The 21655-nt window shown below is 43.7% G+C and overlaps 1 pseudogene; it reads right to left on the minus strand.

Moving 5' to 3' along the window:
• LOC135550299 (neurexin-2-like) overlaps positions 1–21655 on the minus strand; it is a 249410-nt pseudogene that overhangs the window by 157137 nt on the left and 70618 nt on the right.

Here is a 21655-nt window from a genome sequence, read left to right on the forward strand (position 1 = left end):
CTTACCACACTTTTTTTTGTGTGTGTCAATTTTGGCACTGAAATAACTGTTTGACTAATATCAATGCCACATAAAGCCGTTTTCAACCAGATACATTGTTTGTTTTTTTTGCCTTCAGTTGCTCTTTAATGTACACAGCACAGTAATAGTATGATTTCATATTCTGGTTTATATGGCTCATACTGATTTACACACGAAGTTCAGCCTGCGTACCCTTGGGATAAGGAGAGGAGAAACTTCAAATTCATCTTTGATGTTCTGAGGAACAAAATGAGAGTAAAAACTACCATCAGATGATATAAAATATAAAAGGTGGCAAGCAATATACTATGAAGATTGAGATGAAGATTGAGCAAAATAAATTAATGGTGAACGTGTACAATAACAAGATTGATGAATAATATTAGTTTGAGTCTACGACTGAAATGAACACAATTGGTACACAGTTGTTGCGCTTAGGATTTGTCCAAAACTTGTTGTCTAGTACTGTGCGTTAGTGCTGAGCGATTAGTGCCTTTTGAGATCGGTTCAGTTTTGGCTCAATTATGAAAAAATAATCACAGTTTTCAATGTATTATATATATTTTTATGACAATAAATGCACTATGTGGGTTGAATTCTGTAACACAGAATAAACCAATGAATAAAGTCCCATGGTGGTAGTGACTGTCCATTACTGCTCATCACTTATAACCATCATTTATTCACATTACTTTGCTTTAATACAATATTTGTTTCATTTGATGGTTTTATTATCTCAGTCCAAGCCATCTTTTCATCTTTACAGAGCCTCTGCCTATGCTGTCTGACAAAATCACTATTATAGTAGTTCTTCAAAGTAAATAAGGCATACTTTTACGACTGCTAAATACCAACTATCAATCACTTAGATCATGTAATTTCAAACTCCTGAAGCAACTGCTGGCAATGCAAATAGTCTAGGTAGCCATTTGATTAGCTGTTCAGGAGTCTTATGGGGGTAGAGTTGGAGCCTCTTGGACATAGACTTGGCGCTTGCCGTGCGGTAGCAGAGAGAACAGTCTATGACTAGGGCGGCTGGAGTCTTTGACACTTTTTAGGACCTTCCTCTGACACCGCCTGGTATAGAGGTTCTGGATGGCAGGAAGCTTGGCCCTGGTGATGTACTGGGCCGTACACACCCGAGGGGCCCCCGTGTTGAGGATCAGCGTGGCAGTTGTGTTGTTACCTACCCTTACCACCTGGGGGCGGCCAGTCAGGAAGTCCAGGATCCAGTTGCAGAGGGTGGTGTTTAGTCCCAGGGTCCTTAGCTTATTGATGAACTTTGAGGGCACTATGGTGTTGAACGCTGAGCTGTAGTCAATGAACAGCATTCTCACATAGTTGTTCCTTTTGTCCAGGTGTGAAAGGGCAGTGTGGAGTGCAATAGAGATTGCATCATCTGTGGATCTATTGGTGCAGTATGCAAATTGGAGTGGGTCTAGGGTTTCTGGGAAAATGGTGTTGATGAGAGCCATGACCAGCCTTTCAAAGCATTTCATGGCTACAGACGTGAGTGATACGAGTTGGTAGTCATTTAGGCAGGTTACCTTAGTGTTCTTGAGCACAGGGTCTATGGTGGTCTGCTTGAAACACGTTGGTATTACAGACTCAGACAGGGAGAGGTTGAAAATGTCAGTGAAGACATCGGGAGAGGTTGTACACAGACCGGACAAGATTAATTCGGGAGCACAATGGACGCTCGTCATTGTAGTTTATTACAATGTTTTCTGAGCCAAACTGTGTAGAATATTGGCATGTTGGAAAATACAACTCCCTACTACATCACACAGTTCAGGCTTGATCTGATGTATCTCTACAGAAACTGCACTTCGAGCTCACAGAAAAAAAAACAAATATAATGAAATTCAAATAATTGAACCAATGTCGGTCAATTAGTTGTTTAAAAAACCCAAATGATCCGAAATGTCCGTTAATCGCTCAGCAGTACTGTGCATGGTAACAACAACATGTCAATTTATCAAACTTTTTGGAATGAAATTCTCAAGAGCATGAGTAGACGGCATCAATTTGTTTGGGTCCCGGCAACCTAACACCACTTCAAGTCAAGCAGGAAAGTAAAACAAAATCCCCTCTGAGGTACAGACTGTTCCACTGACCATGTCTTCCCTTTCAAAACAAACATACTTTTGTGTTCATACCACAAGTTTATTTCTACAGAGAATACTCCCGAGTAACTAAGTGCAGCAACCAAAAGCGTTTCCTGACTGCAGTACTCCGTCCACACTTCAGATCCCAACAGGTGTCATATATAACACCTATAATTGCTTGAGCAATTACTCGGAAAGCCGCTCTTTCGATACATTGACTGGCTCTTTTTTCTTCTCAAGGAGATGAATACCCGTAGAGACTCGGGCACTCTCACAATAAAACTGTTTCATGGTTTTTAAATGCCCTTTGTTGAACATACAGGTAGCAGAGAAGTTCTATTGCGTTGGAAACAGGTATGCCCCTTTCTCCTTGACATACTGAAGCTTTTCCTGACCTTCAAACGGCCACATCCTGATCTTTTTAGTTTTTATTTCATCTTTATTTAACCAGGTTGGCCAGATGAGAATAAGTTCTCATTTACAACTGCGACCTGGCCAAGATAAAGCAAAGCAGTGCAACACAAACAACACAGAGTTACATGTGGAGTAAACAAGCTTACAGTCAATAACACAATAGGAAGAAAAAAATAACGTCTATATACAGTGTGTGCAAATGGCGTGAGGAGGTAAGTCAATAGTAGCATGTAATTACAATTTAGCAAATTAACACTGGAGTGATAGATGTGCAGATGATGATGTGCAAGTAGAAATACTGGTGTGCAAAAGAGCAGAAAAGTAAATAAAAACAATATGGGGATGAGGTAGGTAGATTGGATGGGCTATTTACAGATGGGCTGTGTACAGCTGCAGCGATCGGTTAGCTGATGTTTAAAGTTAGTGAGGGAAATATAAGTCTCCAGCTTCAGCGATTTTTGCAATTCGTTCCAGTCATTGGCGGCAGAGAACTGGAAGGAATGGCGGCCAAAGGAGGTTTTGGCTTTGGGGGTGACCAGTGAGATATACCTGCTGGAGCGCGTGCTACGGGTGGGTGTTGTTATCGTGACCAGTCAGCTCACCCAAATCTGCAGTGTTGTTGCGGTGAAAGAAAGCACTAACAGGTATGCTAACTGGTAAGCTAATCTTATCCTTATTGTCCTTGTGGTAGAAATTATGCAGGTAAAACAAAGCGCGAATTAAAAGTACGTATCTCAGAGCATCGTAGCACCATTAGGTATAAAAACTTTACTTACCCAGTTGCGGCCCACTTCTTGGAGGCAGGCCACTCAATTTCGTCTCTGCGTTATATTGGCATCGAACATGTCACCCTCCCTAGGAGAGGGGGTGACCTTGATAATTTATTGTTAAAACGAGAGGCTGCCTGGATCTTTAACTTAAAGACCCTTGCGCCCTTCGGTCTCAACGTAGACTTTGATCTGAAGCCATTCTTGTGATTATTGTGAATTTGCCATTGTAATTGTTTGTAAGCTTGTGTAGTCAAATTCATTTATGATCGTATGCTATCCATTTGTTGTTTGTATTCTGTTCTTTGTATGACATTTTAATATTTGATAATTAACCAATGATATTAGGCCACTCTTGGCCATGATTACAGACACCTGTGTCTTTTGACCGTGCTTCTACACCGTGCATTGCTTGCTGTTTGGGGTTTTAGGCTGGGTTTCTGTACAGCACTTTGAGATATCAGCTGATGTACGAAGGGCTATATAAATAAATTTGATTTGATTTTGATTTGATTTTGACACTCCATAAACGAGTCATCCCGCAGTGTTTGTGATTAAACCCTGATGAAGACAGCTTGGCTGTTGAAACGTTGGTAATTACATTTTTGCATCTGAGCTCCTAGAGTGTGCGGCTCTATTTTATTTTCACGTTTTCTACTCCGCTAGCCAGCACCTCGCCTAAATAGCTGTGCGTTTCTTTTTCTTCTAGACAGGTGAGATATACCTGCTGGAGCGCGTGCTACGGATGGGTGTTGTTATCATGACCAGTGAGCTCACCCAAATCTGCAGTGTTGTTGCGGTGAAAGAAAGCACTAACAGGAATGCTAACTGGTCAGCAACATCTGTAAATACCCATAGGAAGGGCACTCTCAGGCATTAAGGTCACCCAATGGTTCCCTATGTACAGACCATAAGAGCTCACACACTACTGTTCCTGCCTCAAGTACCAAGCAAGGCCAGTGATCTGGATCACAGAGAATGGTGAAATTTCATGGGCCCATACCCCAGGATGGCTTGATAATTGGGTAAATAGGACTGTGTGCACTTGATTGGCAACATGAAGGTCATGCAGGCTGCCTGGTGCAGGTAGATAAATGATGGAGGCGAAAAGACCTTTAATGAATAACAACTACTTAACAGCCTGGCTCAGAGGTGGCTCAAGGCTACAACAACATGGCTGTATGTCCCCTTAATACCTCCTATGATACATATGTAACTAAAGGCATATCTTTGATACAATGGAATACTTGATCCGTTTAATGACGAGGGCCGGTGAGTCAATGTTTGCCGACGCAGAGGTGGTTCTTTCAAGGTCAGCGGACGTGCTCCCGCTGCTGTTGCTCCCGCTGCTGTTGCTCCCGCTGCAGTTGCTCCCGCTGCTGTTGCTCCCGCTGCTGTTGCTCCCGCTGCTGTTGCTCCCGCTGCTGTTGCTCCCGCTGCTGTTGCTCCCGCTGCTGTTGCTCCCGCTGCAGTTGCTCCCGCTGCAGTTGCTCCCGCTGCTGTTGCTCCCGCTGCTGTTGCTCCCGCTGCAGTTGCTCCCGCTGCAGTTGCTCCCGCTGCAGTTGCTCCCGCTGCTGTGTCCACGGCTGACACTCTGATCAACTCTCTTTCAATTTAATTTCACTTAGCCGCCCAATAGAATGTTTTTCCACTACAAAGACTCCATTTTCCTCTCACCCAAAGCGTTCCTCTCCTGGGCAGGAGAGTCTACCAATCTGTTCACTTACGAGGCCGTTTATCAATTTAACATTCCTGCTAAAATCTGACGTTTAGTGCCAAAAAGGGCCCTCATTCAATATTCTCCAACGGGAGAATCTGTTTTCCAGTTCCCCCAGTAGGCCATGAGAGTAAATGAGAATTTGTTCTTAAAACTGACTTGCCTAGTTAAATAAAGGTTACGTTTATACCAGTTACAGCGATTCAGAGCTGCTAATGGGGGGCACAGGGCCTGTCTGCCCGCTTATTGGTTCTTTCATCACAGATGAGATCACTACACCACTGCCTGATATACCAGAGCAGAATTTCCCAAACCTTTTCACTCAGGCCCCCCTTCCAGCATTGGGGAACATCCCGTGCCACGTCTATTTCTATGGGCACAAACACTGTTCATTACAAAATGTGAGAGAGAAAACGTTGCGTGCTTAAAGCTTATTTCCTGCAATTCTACACATTTTGTTACAGGGTGCTAGAAAGCATTCTGCAGTTTTAAAGTGAATTTCGTGCAATTCTATACATTTTGCCATGTCTAATGTCTATTCATGCGATATTTGAGTGACTCAAACATCACAACAAAATCTATGGGCAACAAAAAAAACTAGCAATAAAAGCTAGCTGACATGGGCTAGTTGATCTAGACATTTCTGACAAGTTATACATAGTTCTCTAAGATGTGCAATGACTGACATGACGAGGAAAACTGATGATGCACCCCACAATTTTCAAAATTGCACCTTGTGCATTCTACTATTACAACATTCAAGAGCAAGTTGAAAGCTGGACTGAGTTCTGCTCCCCCCCCCTCCCCCCCAGTTAGGGAACCACTGCAACAGTGTGCTTTACGCTGAACTCAGCAGCGAGTTAAAAAAACAACAACACCACAGACACAGTTATGACTATCAAACTTGATCCAATCAACATCTAGCCTGCAACATCGCTTGTTTCGTAGTCTGCTAGCACCGTGATCTAGTTTTTACATAATAATGTTTGGTGGCTAAGCAAGGGTAACAATGCTCTCAAGAGGGCAGCCCATGAAAGATTAGGGAGGAGATAGTTGCTTTTCTCCGCCACAAGAAAGCCAATACATATCTAGTGAAATACGCTTGTGTCAGATGTTTGGTTCTTAGTGACATCTTCAATCAATTGAATGGACTTCATTTGGGACTACAGGGGAGGGATGAAACAGTTATTTACACAATTTAAAAATTGACTTATTTTTTAAATAAATGTGTTATTTTCGCCTTTGATTTAAGCCCAAACAAAACGCTCAATTTCCCTACACTGTACAACTATATTCAGTCATCATCAGTACAGATAACTTGTGAGTTTTTAGATGAAGGCTAACTTTGCTTTGAGATTTGATGAGTTTAATTCCCCACAGAGGTGGTGCAGTTCTCTACTGAAGCGGGGGGAGAGAGACTTCTCCGTAAAAAGTTAGTCAACTGAGATATGCATAAAAGGTTTCTATGTGTAAAACAAAAATATCAAAACAAGACAGAGAAAATCACAAAATGATAAAGAAATAGAACGTAACATGATGGTGGTCAACCGAGATATGTGTCAATTAAAACAAAAGACACAGCTATGTGTGTAAAACGGACAGGAGAGTAGAAAGTCCTTTATGTGATGCAGGTCAACTGTGTTATATGTACAAATGTGTTCCATTATTTAAACAATTCGATGCACTGAATTAGGCTAATCTTAAAGCACTTCAAATGAACTTTTAGCAACATGTATTTTTAATAAAAGTGTTTTATAAGACTATAATTGGGGGGGGTTATACCAGTTTTAGGAAGAGTAATCCCATATAGACATTTCTGGCCGCCCTGTAAATAACCTTTTCTTCAAATTTGGTCCCCGTAAGAATATAGTTGAATAGCCCTGGTATACGCCAGGGCTATTCAGTTGAGGAGGTGTAGTGTATACGTATACCATACCTTTGAGATCCAGATTGCGGGCTCCGTTGGAGTGCTGGGTGACAGTGCGGGTGTCGATTTTGAGGATGTGCACATTGTTGTTGTCCCGGGAGACCACCACGTCGTGCCACTGGTTGTCGTTGAGAGGCTTCTCAGAGTTGCCCTTCATGAGAGACGGCCCGTTGCCCAGGTCAAACACATAATGAATGTACCTACAACACAGCATTACACCATGAAGTAGGTCAATTACAGAATGACCTATGTCATTTATGGAATTCAGGGCTCATCTGTAAAAGAGATCTTGGTCTCAGTATGACTCCTGATAAAATCATATATATATATATATATATATATATATATATATATGATAAAATCATATATATATATATATATATATATATATACACACACATACACACACATTACCAGTGAAATGCTTGGACAAACCTACTCATTCAAGGGTTTTTCTTTATTTTTACCATTTTCTACATTGTAGAATAATAGTGAATATATCAAAACTATGAAATAACACATACGGAATCATATAGTAACCAAAAAAGGCTTAAACAAATCAAAATATATTTTAGATGTGAGATTCTTCAATGTAGCCACCCTTTACCTTGGTGACAGCTTTACACAGTCTTGGCAGGCTCCACGGTTACGGACAACTCCTGCTGACTAATTCCTTACTGAGTGACAGTATTTCTGGGCAAAGCTGGACTGCGGTTAAACATCTGTGGACATTATTGTTCGCTCTCTCACTCTATCCTTCTCTTGTAGCAAAATCCTTTCCAGTGAACAAAACATTCTGAAACCCTCCCCTTTCTATTCCTCCAGCTGACAGAGTAAAATTATTCCATGTAACACAAAAGGACTTGTTGAGCTAGAGAAAAGAGGAACAGTGGTAGGCACTAGGCAGCTGTGTTATTATTAATTCATCCCACACTCACTGCATGATTACGGTACCTGGAAAAATAGGTTGCAAAATAGGTTGAACACGTTAATTATATCGAGACCAAATCCTCATTTTGCCAGTGAGGTCTGCATGTAGACAAATTATACAACAACCTTCCGACCAATTACCTAAGCCCATTGAATAGCTAGGTGGCGCTTCTCCCCTTCCTGACCCCCACCGCGCCACTCACCCTTTGACCAGCTCCACAACGATGAAGTCACTGCCGTCTCCAGAGTTGAAGAGCAGCAGGCCGTCGAGGCTGGTGGTCTTGAACTGGAAGAAGAGGTGCATGGAGGCGTAGGCCTGCAGGGTGGAGAAGGCCAGGCAGCTAGCCCGACTGTGGAAGGTCACAGGGTCAGCCACGATGCGGTGCATGCCGAAGCGGGCGTTGAGCTCGCAGTAGGAGATGTCTCCGTTCTTACACTGGTCCAGGTACGGGACGCCATTGAACGAGAGGGCCTGCAGGTGCCCTATGAAGTTAGACGGCACCACGGAGATAAAACGGCGCTCGGTCATGATGCCTGTCTCAATGTTGTGGAACTCCAGGCGAGTGTGGGCACCGGTCATATGGCCTGGGGCGAAATAAATACATGTTGATGGGCAGAGATGTAGCGTATCATGAGGATCACAGTTTCCCCTTCATCTCATGGTTTGACTCTGCTTCTGCCATGCCGTCTTACCTTCCACAGTCACGTTGTCCACAGAGAGGTGCAGGTTCTTTCCGCGACGCACCACCTTCACTGAGTGCCACTCGTTGTCGTTCAGCTTCTGTCCTGCTATCAGCATCTCTGGGCCTTTACCTGTGAAGAAGCAAGGACAAACTCAACACCAGAGCACATTCATACAGCACATCCTTTTCCAACGGATCCTTATTTAAAATGGATAAAATACAGTGAGTATACAAAACAAGAAGATCACCTGCTCTTTCCATGACATAGACTGACCAGTTGAATCCAGATGAAAGCTACGATCGATTATTGGTCAATAGTTAAATCCACTTCAATCAGTGTTGGTGAAGAGGAGGAGACCGGTTAATGGAGGATTTTGAAGCTTTCAGACAATTCCGACCACTCTGACATGGATCGGGTATGTGTGCCATTCAGAGGGTGAATGGGCAAGACAAAGTATCTTTGAACGGATTATGGTAGTGGGTGCCAGCAGACGCACCGGTTTGTGTCAAGAACTGCAACGCCGCTGGGTTTGCCACACTCAACAGTTTCCCGCGTGAATCAAGGATGATCCACCACCCAAAGGACACCCAGCCAACTTCACACAACTGTGGGAAGCATTGGAGTCAACATGGGCCAGCATCCCTGTGGAACACTTTCGTCCATGCCCCAACGAATTGAGGCTGTTTGGAGGAAAACACAATGTTAGGAAGGTGTTCCTAATGTTTGGTACACTCCATGTATACTCCCTGATACTACCTGCCAGTGGAGGCTGCCTAGGGGAGGGCGGCTCATAATAATGTCTGGAATGGATTCAATGGAATAGTATCAAACACATCGAAGACGTGGTTCCCAAGAGGTTGGGCCCACTCCATTGACCACGTTCCTGCCATTATTATAATCTCCTCAGCGGCCTCCAATGATTCCTGCCGCAAGAGCTCCGTCAGCGGGTGTAAGTACAAGCTATTGGTTAGAGGCGAGAGTGACTAACACATACTGGGGCTGTGCATCGTTCAACGTTGAATGAATATGTACTTTCTGTTCTGTGTCGTATAATGACTCAAGTCAGATTGTGAACTTGTATATAAACCCCTTAGACAACCAGCTAACAACTTGAGTGGTATCTGGAGGCATGGCCAGCGGATACAGTTTTATAGCTCAAGGGTTTCTGCTGAAATCCTCTGCTCTTCTTTTTTTTTCCTCCCAGCTCTCAAGGTTTGAAAATAGGTCACAATGCGGAAGCTTTGCCACTGCAGCACCGTCACCCCCGATCAGTGGCGATGCAACAGGCGGTCCGACAGTGCAGTTCAAAGAAGTTCTGACATGGCTGGCGAAGCTAATTGGTCATGCCTAAGCCTGCCGGGCCTCAGGGGGTTTGTTGATCTAATTGAGCTCAGGGTGTATGAAAATCCCAGGAGACACGGAGAGGACACTGGCTGCAACTGGGACGCTGCAGCTGATGACATCAATTGGTTTCCAAATACTCTGCTGTTTCTTCCTCTGGGAGAAAGAGGCCACTGGCTTGTAGAGCTTAACAGCAGAGCAAGTGTCTCAGCAAGGGGTAACACTATAGGCCAACTACACGCTTATCTGATAGATATGGGTCCTGTGCAAACACATACTACCGTATTATTCCTATTGACATGTTTGATTAGAGTGGCTAAGAATGACAACTGCCGTTAGAAATGGCTAGGCCTGAGGCACAGCAGTGCTTTTCCAAAGTGAATCCTTGTAACAATTGTAAAACATCATACTGTCAGTCTGTTTTCGGACCGATTATAACAGTCTATTATCCCAAAATAACCTACAAACCTTAGTATGGATCCCCAGTTCTGTTCCTTTTTTTATTGACTGTGGGTTTATGTCCTACCAAACCCATGTTTACCCACTAAATCAACACAACAGTCTACTGAGCAGGTGGAGGGAGGAACAGAGAAATATTTGCAGAGCAGAGGAGATGGGACTTCATCTGAAGTCAACTGTGTTTGAGCAGTGTTGATCTAGTCTCAGAGGTGGTCTCCACTGCCGTCTAATTACGGAGCTTCGCCCCAAACACATACCACTGTGCTTCAGCGGAGAGAGCAGCTCCACCAGGAACAAGCACATACGAGTTAGAGAAGTTGGCAAGTTAGTTATGTAAGGGCTATCTATAGTATTGGGCTGAAAAGTAAGAATTCTGGTGTGCAAGAAAGCATATCAGTGCATATCCACAGTGCTCTTTTGGGACTAAACCCAAACTCAAGATTTTGTAGGTCCTAGTCCTAAACGCACATTTCTCTGTCTTATTAGTGTCATACGCGTTTGTCTATAACTGTTCCCCTTGCAAGTCATGTATCGAACACTGACGTTTTACTAAATCCAAACCTTTAAATATACAGCCCAGTTTCATGTTAAGTTACACAGTTTAAGTTAGCCAATATGGAGAATTTATTTTGTTTCAGCAAACATTTGTTGCTGACGGTGCCCAGGAAGTGACTTGTACAGTAAAAAGATTTAAGGGAAAATCCACTTAAATATATTTCGGTATTTTCTCATTAGTCAAAATGCATCAACATGATGTGGCAAGTGACAATTTGCATCTTGATAATCCTACATCTTGAAAACTTGACTGCTGACATACAACATATTTTGGGACTGTAATCAGTGGACCAACCAAAACAAATCTGTAAGAAAGAAAATGTTTGAGTGACAAAATGGATTGTTCTTTTTCCCCCTCAATCTACACACAATACCCCATAATGACAAAGCAAAAAAATCCTCTCTATCAGGTTGGATGGGGAGTGTCGCTGCATAGCTATGTTCAGGTCTCGCCAGAGACGTTTGATCGGGTTCAAGTCCGGGCTCTGGCTAGGCCACTCAAGGACATTCAGAGACTTGTCCCGGAGCCACTCAGGCCAAAGAGTTCAATCTTGGTTTCATCAGACCAAAGAATCTTGTTTCTCATTGTCTGAGAGTCCTTTAGGTACCTTTTGACAAACTCCAAGTGGGCTGTCATGTGCCTTTTACTGAGGAGTGGCTTCCGTCTGGCCACTCTACCATAAAGGCCTGATTGGTGGAGTGCTGCAGAGATGGTTGTCCTTCTGGAAGTTTCTCCCATCGCCATAGAGAAACTCTGGAGCTCTGTCAGAGTGACCATCAGGTTCTCGGTCACCTCCCTGACCAAGGCCCTTCTCCCCTGATGACTCAGTTTGGCTGGGCAACCAGCTCTAGGAAAAGTCTTGGTGTTCTTGGGGACATTCAATGTTGCAGAAATGTTTTGGTATCCTTCCCCAGATCTGTGCCGACACAATTCTGTCTCGGAGCTCTATGGGCAATTCCTTCGACTTCATGGCTTGGTTGGCTCTGACCTGCACTGTCAACTGTGAGACCTTATATAGACAGGTGTGTGTGCCGTTCCAAATCATGTCCATTCAATTAAATTTACCACAGGTGGACTCAAATCAGGTTGTAGAAACATCTCAAGGATGATCAATGGAAACAGTATGCACCTGAGCTCAAATTTGAGTCTCATAGTAAAGGGTCAGAATAATTATTTAAATAAGGTATCTGTTTTTTATTTGGAATAAATTAGCAAAAATGTAAATTTGTCATTATGGGGTATTGTGTGTAGACTGACATAGAAGAGCATAGAAGAGCTATGACTGGGCTGAGCGGGAACTGACCCCCTGTAGCAGTGGGCTGAGATGTCTGCCAGGCACGCAGAGATGCATGTCGCCACTTTGGTGTCAGGGAGGGGGAAAGAGAAAAGCAGTTGAGTGTCATCCACACAGCAATGATGGAAGAGACCATGTGAGGATATGACGGAGCCAAGTGACATGGTAGGAGCGACCTGCCAGGTAGGATGTAAACCAGGAGGGGGCAGAGCCTGAGACGCCCGGCCCTGAGAGGGTGGTGTAGAGGACCTGATTGGTCATGGTGTTGAAGGCAGCGGATAGATCTAGGAGGATGAGAATAGTGTCAGCTTTGGCAGAGCCTCCGTTAAACAGAGGAGAGTGGCCACAGTCGAGTGACTGGTTAGTTTCCAAGAAGATCGCTCTGAGAGAGTAGGTTATAGACAGCTGCAGTGTTTTTGGGGACAAAAACGGATACTGGTCTCTAGTTGACGTCAGAGTGGGTCGGATGTTGGTTTCTTGAGGAGGGGAGCGACTCTGGTCTTCTGGAAGTCAGAGAGGGCGCAGTCAGTGGTGAGGGATGCATTGATGAGGGAAGTAAGAAGGTCTCCAGAGATTGTCTGCCACCACAGTGACGACCAGAAGCTCTTTGACTATGAGAGAACACAGTCAGATGACGAGAGCAGCTGGAATAGCAGCGTTCTCTGGGGGTGATCCATAACTCTGTCAGGGCCAAAAGTGCAGGAGGGAATAAAGGGCAACATCGGCCCTTCTTGACCGCGGATTGGCAGCTCGAAACGCTGCAGGAGACCACAAATTCGACATGGATTGTGCGCACAGGCTATACTACATTAGACGCGGTGGGGAGCATCTGTAAAGCCGACAGGGAGAGGAGCGAACAGGTATGGAGAAAACACAGTTGACAAAGCTACAAGAGAGAAAAGTGAGATAATCTGAAAAATAACTAGGTAAGACACTCAAGTGAGAGAGTGGTGTGGGGCCTTCCTCTAACTCCTCAGAACAACTCAGCAGCCCTGTCTTTGTTTCAGCAACCGTCTTCGTTTTGGCGACCAGACCGCCGCTTACAGCTGCTGCTGAAAAAAAATAGGGGAGACTGACGTACTAACACTAATTGCTGATTGCCTAGCAGAGGTGAAGGACACACCTCCCGGCACTAACTGCTGATTGCCTGGGAGAGGTGAAACAATACAGGCACTGATGAGTCAGACTGTCAACACCAACCACAGCACAAGTGATGAGCAATTAACAGTTGAGACAGCAATGATTAAATAGGTAACGAGGAAGACAGCATTTAACTTCAATTGACCAAGCAATACCAGCAATACTAGCTCTAGATGAAGACATGTTACCTCTAAACAGAGATGCACATTTTAATCAACCTCTCATACACAAATACCCCATTGACACAAATGCAAAATGAGTGAACACCAGTTTTGTATTCTGCAGTTCAGTTGTTTTAGGCACACAGCTATTCTACACATTACGGCAAATTGAATGTCCTTCTGCGGTGTTGTAATGATTGCGTCTTGTTATACTGAAGTTACAGGTATAGTATGCTGTGGGCTTACATTCCGTGTTCTGGTTACAGATCGTTTGACGTGGGCCTTTATTTCGCGTCCCCGGGCTTGTCAGGCTTCGTATCGACGACGGGGGAGAAAGACTACGGCGTCAGGTGCTTTAAAAGTAGCCCTTTCCTTGGCCAATTTTATCCAGAGTATTTGACGAATATGATTTTAGTCAGTATACATCTGAAAATACGCAGTCCAACATTAGCAGGTCTATTACGTGTAAAAATTTAACATTTAACATTTAAGTCATTTAGCAGACGCTCTTATCCAGAGCGACTTACAAATTGGTAACCATTACATTTGAATGAAAAACATATTGGGTGATTCTTTATTTTACGAGGAACATGTTTTTATTTAATCAATTTTAGAATCAGGCTGTAGCGTGACAAAATGTGGTTTAAAAAAAAGGGTCTGAATACACTGTAGACGTGTTGCTGGTATGTTGTCGGTTGCAGGAGCTGAGTGTGGCCCGCACAAGACAGTGTATCCTGGTGAGCCAATCAGGACCATGGACAGCTCCCCATCCACAGTTGATGAGCCAATTGGCCTGATAAAACAACATGGTGGGAAAAGGCTTGGAGCCATCAAGACCTCGGCAGTTACCCACATGCATTTCTTATTTAGGACTTACCCGTACTGTATACAGCACATAGACTCAACTTTTACCTTGGGCAACATTCAACCATTACATTTGAATTCCTCCTGTTTTGTCAATTGTGCCCCTTCCTCTCGATGCTTACCTCTTAACATTCTTCCAACGATCTGTTAAAATGGTGATTCTGAAGAGGCCCAAATCAGAGGCCTGTTAAAAATGCATGACAGAGGCTCTCCCAGATGGTCGAGGGCTCTAATTGACTATCATTTACTTTAACCACTGGCTAATTGTGTCTATTTAAAAGTCAATTAAGGATATTTTATTGCCATTAAACTTCAATCCATCTAAATTCACAGGACAACTCTGCAGCAACATACTGAAGGTTGCCATCTAAGGTTCAAAATGGAAAAAACAACACGGCTTTGTACACAATCTGTTGTCAAGGTCTCGCCTGCGTCACATGATCTAAAAGAAAGCAGATTATTTACATTATCTGTACATTATCTTCTGACCCTTTAGGTTTACACCTGTGCTAACCAACATACACAGGGAAGCAGTCACATGCATCTTAAATGCATCTTTCCTCGAATCCTAATACATGCATTTCAAAAAACTCAATTCTACAGACAACAGTTCCCATAGGTCACCAGGACATGTATTATTAAAACTTATGGGAAAATGTTTTCCCCAAAACCCAATGGTATATTGCCATCTGGTGGTAGTTTGAGCACATTACTGATAGAAGTAGCAGGGAGCTAATGCCACTGTTGTTTCTCTGAGGAGCACTGTGAACTAATAAAACATATGGTGTTTTGGCTGTTGTAATGAACATTTTGTGATTCTGACATTTGTTGCTTGGACTAATGAATGGTTTACCAAATTATATACAGGCGGCTTATACAGTATTTGATACTTACCTTCCAGATCCCTTACATTTTTCAAGACAACCATGTGATTGTAGTACTTCATTGGGATACATATTGAATAGCACTAATGTTAATTACGTTCACCCTTATCAATAGTAAAAACAGACAGTCACAGAAGATAAGGTATAAGACACGGTCGTTCTGAAGTACAGTAAATAAGGATAGGAGCCACTTACTGAGGTTACAGTCTATCCTGATACAATCTGGTGAGAGAGAGAGAGAGAGAGTGAGATGGTGAGATCCCAAAAAGAAACAATATTTAAGAAAGAAAAAAAACACATTTCACATCCTTCAAGGTACATTCTGCAGTTTTGTTTTTTTCCTCCAAAGAGGCCACCATCCGGGGACAAGCTCCAGATTCAAAACCAGCCTTTTCCTCACCATGGCAACCATACAGCACCCACTAACACACGAGCACGTTAGCTTTTTTACATGGCACATATTACTTTCTTCTCCAACACTTTGTTTTTGCATTTTTTAAACCAAATTGAACATGTTTCATTATTTATTTGAGGCCAAATTGATTTTATTGATGTTTTATATTAAGTTAAAATAAGTGTTAATTCAGTATTGTTGTAATTGTCATTATTATAAATAAAAACACATTTTTTTTTCTTCTTCTTCTTTTTTTTATTTTTTTAAAATCGGCCGATTAATCGGTATCGGCTTTTTAGGTCCTCCAATAATTGGTATCGGTATCGGAGTTGAATAATCATAATCGGTCGACCTCTAATGTCAACTCTCCACTACACTCAGGAGGACCGGTAATGTGTACAGCAATCAGAGTAAAATCACCGTGTTTCCATGACTCTATTTACAACCTAGAAAGTAATCCTACTTTAAATCCTAGGTTGATAACAGATATGCCTCCCGGTGTGTACAACCCATGTGGTAGTTAGGTAGAGCACAGACAGAGGAAAGGGCTGATTCGCATACCACCCCCCCCCGTAGCTTAGCTACACTGAAACTCCTCACCGTTGTGCCCGTCTAAATAATAGAATAGCTACATAGTCATTATGGCGTACAACTACCAAAACACGTGCCAACACAGTCAGAGCTTCCTTGATCTTTTGGTTACAATAAAGCCCTCTGTGAAGGCTATGTACTACTATAAATAATCAACTAATCGTCAAGCTTTCATTATTTGAATCAGCTGTGTAGGGCTTAAAAAAAACTTGGCGTCCCGAGGACCGAGTTAGGGGAACCCGGCGCTACTAGGTGCTATACGAGTGTGCCTGAGGTGTTCTCTGGAGCTGTCAACCATCACAAAGCAGTGGATGCAAACAGCCAAGGACCAGACTCACTACCTACAGCCGTAATGGGAGATGTGGAGACTAGAGATACCAGCTGAGGCATACAGCCCCGTCAGGCACCATTACTGCCTCGGCCGGCTCTCTCTCTCTACTGCTCTCCTCTTCCTTGGGTTTTGACAAATCTGAGAGCCATGGTGGACGGCACTTGTGATCTAGAACAGCAACTACAACATCCGTCGGAACACCATGACTATGTATCTGTCATGGTGATGGCGGAGTGTTTCTAAGTGAGCTGGTCTCTCTGGCTGCCTGCTCCTAGGACTGCAGATACACCGGCCGTTGAAGGGCTGAAAGGGTTGAGATGGATTGCTGACCAGGGGATGGGCGAGAGAGAAAGAGAGAAAACACAGAGGCGACACAGAGAGATGTATATAGATTGTGAATGATGAGGAGAAGGGGAAGGGGTGTGTAGGACAATACCTTTTCCCATTACATCATGAGTACTCTCAAAGAGAAGCCGTGAGGACTCATAAACGTTAGCACTGTTAGCATTACCCAGGTTGACGGTGAGTTTGACCCGGCCCCCGTCCAGCTCCAGTCGCAGGGTGTCAGCTGAGTCCTGGGAGGTAGTGGCCACAAGCAGCCCAAAGGCCCTCTGGGACATAAAGCGCAGCGCCACGTCCTCGGCCTCCATGTGCATGCTCAACGGCAGCGTCACCTTCAGGTACATGCTGCCGTCATAGCTCAGCACCGTGGCCTCTGTGTGCGGGCACCAAGGACAGGGAGACAGCGTTAGCAAATGGCATTGTCACAAATGTTCCCAACATCTATTCCCGTACACCCAATACTGAATAAGCGCATGATTCATAACAAGACACCAAATGAAGATGAGAGAATTCCACAACCACTCATATTATCAGCTACGATCTTCGCCGAAACAAGATCGAACGGATCCTTTTGTAGGCCTGTTGAAGAGACTGCAGTTTCCTGCAGCCACACTAGATGGCAGGAACAGCCTGTAGCGTACCACAGTGCTCTTTTGCGAAGCCTCTGTTATCATCCTCCTCTCATAGATTTATATTCGGGCCACAAATAGGATGAGGATTGCCATTTATATCCCTCATAATGTTATCGGCCTATATGGCGTCACAATGGGGCTCCTACCCTCTCTGTCAGAGCGATATCTGTGCTTGATGCAGGGTTATTCAGACTCACGGAGCACCACCGGTATACTGATGAATCACTGATACACAGCACCTATTTATTCCTCACATACCGCCAATTCACTAATAGAGTGGCAATTTACCACTTGAATAACTCACATAAAAAGTGATTTCATCTCCATTGTCTGTATGAAATGTCATTAGACTTGTTTAAAAGCTCTGCGGTAACATTTCAAGCAGGGATCGTTTCCACATTCCACTGATCCCCTCTCTCTCTCTCTCTGTCTCTCTCTCTCTCTCTCTCTCTGTCTCTCTCTCTCTGTCTCTTTCTCTCTCACCGCTCTCACAGTTGGGGCCCAGGTAGCCCGTGCTGGTGCAGTCACACACGTGGCGGTTCCAGCCCTCGCGGCACTGCCCACCGTTGACACAGACGTCTCTGCCACACCTGATGTGCGTTTCCCTGGTGCAGAAGCTGCTGACTCCAGAGGCACTCTGGATCTCTGCCAGTCTCCTCAGGTCTCGGCTCCGCCCATCCATGAACAGGTCACGCATGCAGCCCACGTAGCCCAGGTTGAGGGGGGCCGTCCAGACTTCCGGGGGGAGGATGAGGCCCTGGCGTGCCTCTGGCAGACCCCCGAGGTACATGTCACCCTCCAGGTCTAAGATCTCACTGCCTTCGTTAGCAGAGAATGGTATGCTGCGGCTGTTCACTGAGATCAGGCCTGAAGGCAAGACAGTCAGAGAGAGTCAACTTGTATCAAGGCTGCCTCACTGTACAATCGCACTGTATAATATAGAATATAATCCACATGGTACACCAGGTGTAAAATTATGAAACGACTAATGACCAGGAACGTCTCAGGTCTTTGTCATAGCGTATTTCTTAACAGTAAGGTGTAAGCAACACTGGCTCAAATCTAGGGGCACGGCTAATGAGGGCAGACATTTCTCCACATGAGGTGGATGACGGTATAATTGGCCACTTGCGAAATAGGTTAAGGCAATTTACTAAATGTCATACATAGATTATAGCTGCTAAAAATAAGACTAATTAAAACGGGATATGCACCCAGCATCTCTGACGGCAGCTAAGAAACATGAAGGAGAAGCCAATATGAGTGCCTCCGAATGGGTATAGTAAATGGAACTTCACAAGCCAGTAGGATTTAACCCTGGCTATTCTTGATACCTCAATAAGACCAGAGTTGCAGTATGGCTCAGAATGAAGCTCCTTTATCAGATTCATCACGTGTGCTTTCTCTCACCCTTGCGCCCCTCCCTCTGGAAGTCCACGTGGCACCACTCCCCATCGTTGACCCTCTTGTTGCTGGCTTTCATCTTGATGCTGCCAGAGCCCATGTCCATCAGCAGGTAGAGGAAGCCGTCCAGCAGCTCCATAGCAAAGTAGTCAGCCCTGGGCGGCCTCTCCGGCATTCTGTCTGGGCCCTGCAGACGCCTGTCACCGTGGCTGAACAGCAGCAGGCCGCTGGGCTCCGTAGTGCGGAAGTCAAAAGAGATAGAGGCAGTCTTCTTGGTTTTCCACCTGGGCAGGGTGAGGTAGGCGGCGGGCGTGTCGAAGGTGACCGGCTCCAGGGCCGCCACGTCCTCACAGCGGAAGGTCAGGTCGCCGTGAACACTGACCTGAGGGTCCCTCTCTGCAGCCAGACGAGACAGCTCCAGCCTGAACTCGTTGTTCTTGTAGACCACCTGTAGGACAAGGGACAGGACTGTCACTGAGCGGGTGGCTACGGTCTGCTGAAAGACCACTTTATGTCCCGCTATTTAGCTTAACCCTCCCTCTTTTCTGTGATTGTCCTCAATTCCATAGAATCCTTGGAATCCATGCAATACCTTAGAATCCATGCAATACCTTAGAATCCATACCCTAATACCTTAGAATCCATACAATAATACCTTAGAATCCATACAATAATACCTTAGAATCCATGCAATACCTTAGAATCCATGCAATACCTTAGAATCCATGCAATACCTTAGAATACATGCAATACCTTAGAATACATGCAACAACTTCTAATTTATTGAAGCGTGTAAAATGCACAAGCTCTCATACATTACACAACCAGATTACAAGACCATAATGAGAATCTCCCTGTTTGTCTGACGGTCTGCCTGTCACATGTGCACTGTTCTCATGTACAGATGGAGGCAGCAGGGAGGCACAGCTGAACATGGTTTTCATTTTCACACCACTTGCAGTCCAAAGCTGACTGGCGCCCTTCTCCAGGGTGAGAACTTTAATGTCTTTTTGTTTAAAAATACACTTGGCAGCGGCTTGATTTCACAAGGAACCATTATCAGTAGGTCCCAGACCAAAATAAAATCTAATGAGAAGAATAGAAAAAGAGCCCGAGTATGAAAAATGCAATTGTTGAGTCTATTTTCAGCCATAGATGCAAAAGTACAAAATCGTTCTCACGCTACGCTAACATTCTGATGACACTCAATGTCTCTGTCTCCTTTGGTAGCATCAATCATACATTGCTGAGCCTGTGATCAAATGCAGTTCCGTGAAGGATTTTCTCGATGTTTCGCATATTTTTGACCCTGAATATATTCTTAGATCTTCATCCAAAACCTCATATTCGATAAAGGAGACCTTAGTGAAAAAATAACACAACATTTTGTAAATAATTGTATTACATTTTTTTTAACAAAGTTACACAACACCCAATTGCCCCCTTAGACTCACTAACTGCTTGTCACCTGTAGGTTTTTGATCTGTCTCTCTGTGGAGGAATTTTGTCCCACTCTTCCATGCAGAACTGCTTTAACTCAGCGACATTTTAGGGTTTCCGAGCATGAACTGCTCGTTTCACGTCGGTTTCTGTCTGGACATTTCAAAACGTTTGATTTGTCGCTCTTTAGCCAATCTGATGTAGATTGTGTTTTGGATCATTGTCTCGCTGCATGACCCAGCTTGTGCTTCAGCTTCAGCTCACGGATGAATGGCCTGACATTCTCTTTTAGAATGATCTGATACAGAGCAGAATTCATGGTTTCTTCAATGATGGCAAGTCATCCAGGTCCTGAGGCAGCAAAGCAGCAAAGCAACCCCAAACCATCACACTACTGCCACCATGCTTGACTGTTAGTTAGTATAGTATAGTATAGTATAGTATAGTATAGTATAGTATAGTATAGTAATCTAGTTAGTATAGTATAGTATAGTATAGTATAGTTAGTTAGTATAGTATAGATAGTGTGGTTGGTTAGTATAGTTAGTTAGTATAGATAGTGTAGTTGGTTAGTATAGTTAGTATCACTCGTTAGTATAGTTAGCTAGTGTAGTATAGTTAGTATAGTATAGTTAGTTAGTTAGTATAGATTGTGTGGTTGGTTAGTATAGTTAGTTAGTATAGTTAGTATAGATAGTATAGTTGGTTAGTATAGTTAGTATCACTGGTTAGTATAGTTAGTATAGTTAGCTAGTGTAGTATAGTTAGTATAGTATAGTTAGTTAGTTAGTATAGTATAGATAGTGTGGTTAGTTAGTTAGTATAGTGTGGTTAGTTAGTATAGTTCGTTAGTATAGTTAGTTAGTATAGTTATAGGTTCTTACTTGTGTGAATGCAGTGTTTGGTTATCGCCAGACATAACGGGACCCATGTCGTCCAAAAAAGTTCCACATTTTGACTCAGCTGTTCATAGAACATTCTTCCAGGAGTCTTGGCGATCATCCAGCTGCGTCCAGGTGCTTTTTTGCAAACTTGAGTCAACTTTTTTGGACGACGATGGTCTCATTATGTCTGGTGAAAACCAAACACTTTTGATTAAATAAATGAAATAAGTATCCACATTTTGTGCTATTTGTTCGCTCAGGTTCCCTTGATCTAATATGAGGTTTCGGTTGAAGATCTGACAACATTCAGTGTAAAAAAAGAAATATGCAAAAAATACTTTTTTCACAGCACTGTAGGTGTGTATCAGTA

Source organism: Oncorhynchus masou, chromosome 12 (assembly GCF_036934945.1).
Source record: "Oncorhynchus masou masou isolate Uvic2021 chromosome 12, UVic_Omas_1.1, whole genome shotgun sequence".
Classification (NCBI taxonomy): domain Eukaryota; kingdom Metazoa; phylum Chordata; class Actinopteri; order Salmoniformes; family Salmonidae; genus Oncorhynchus; species Oncorhynchus masou.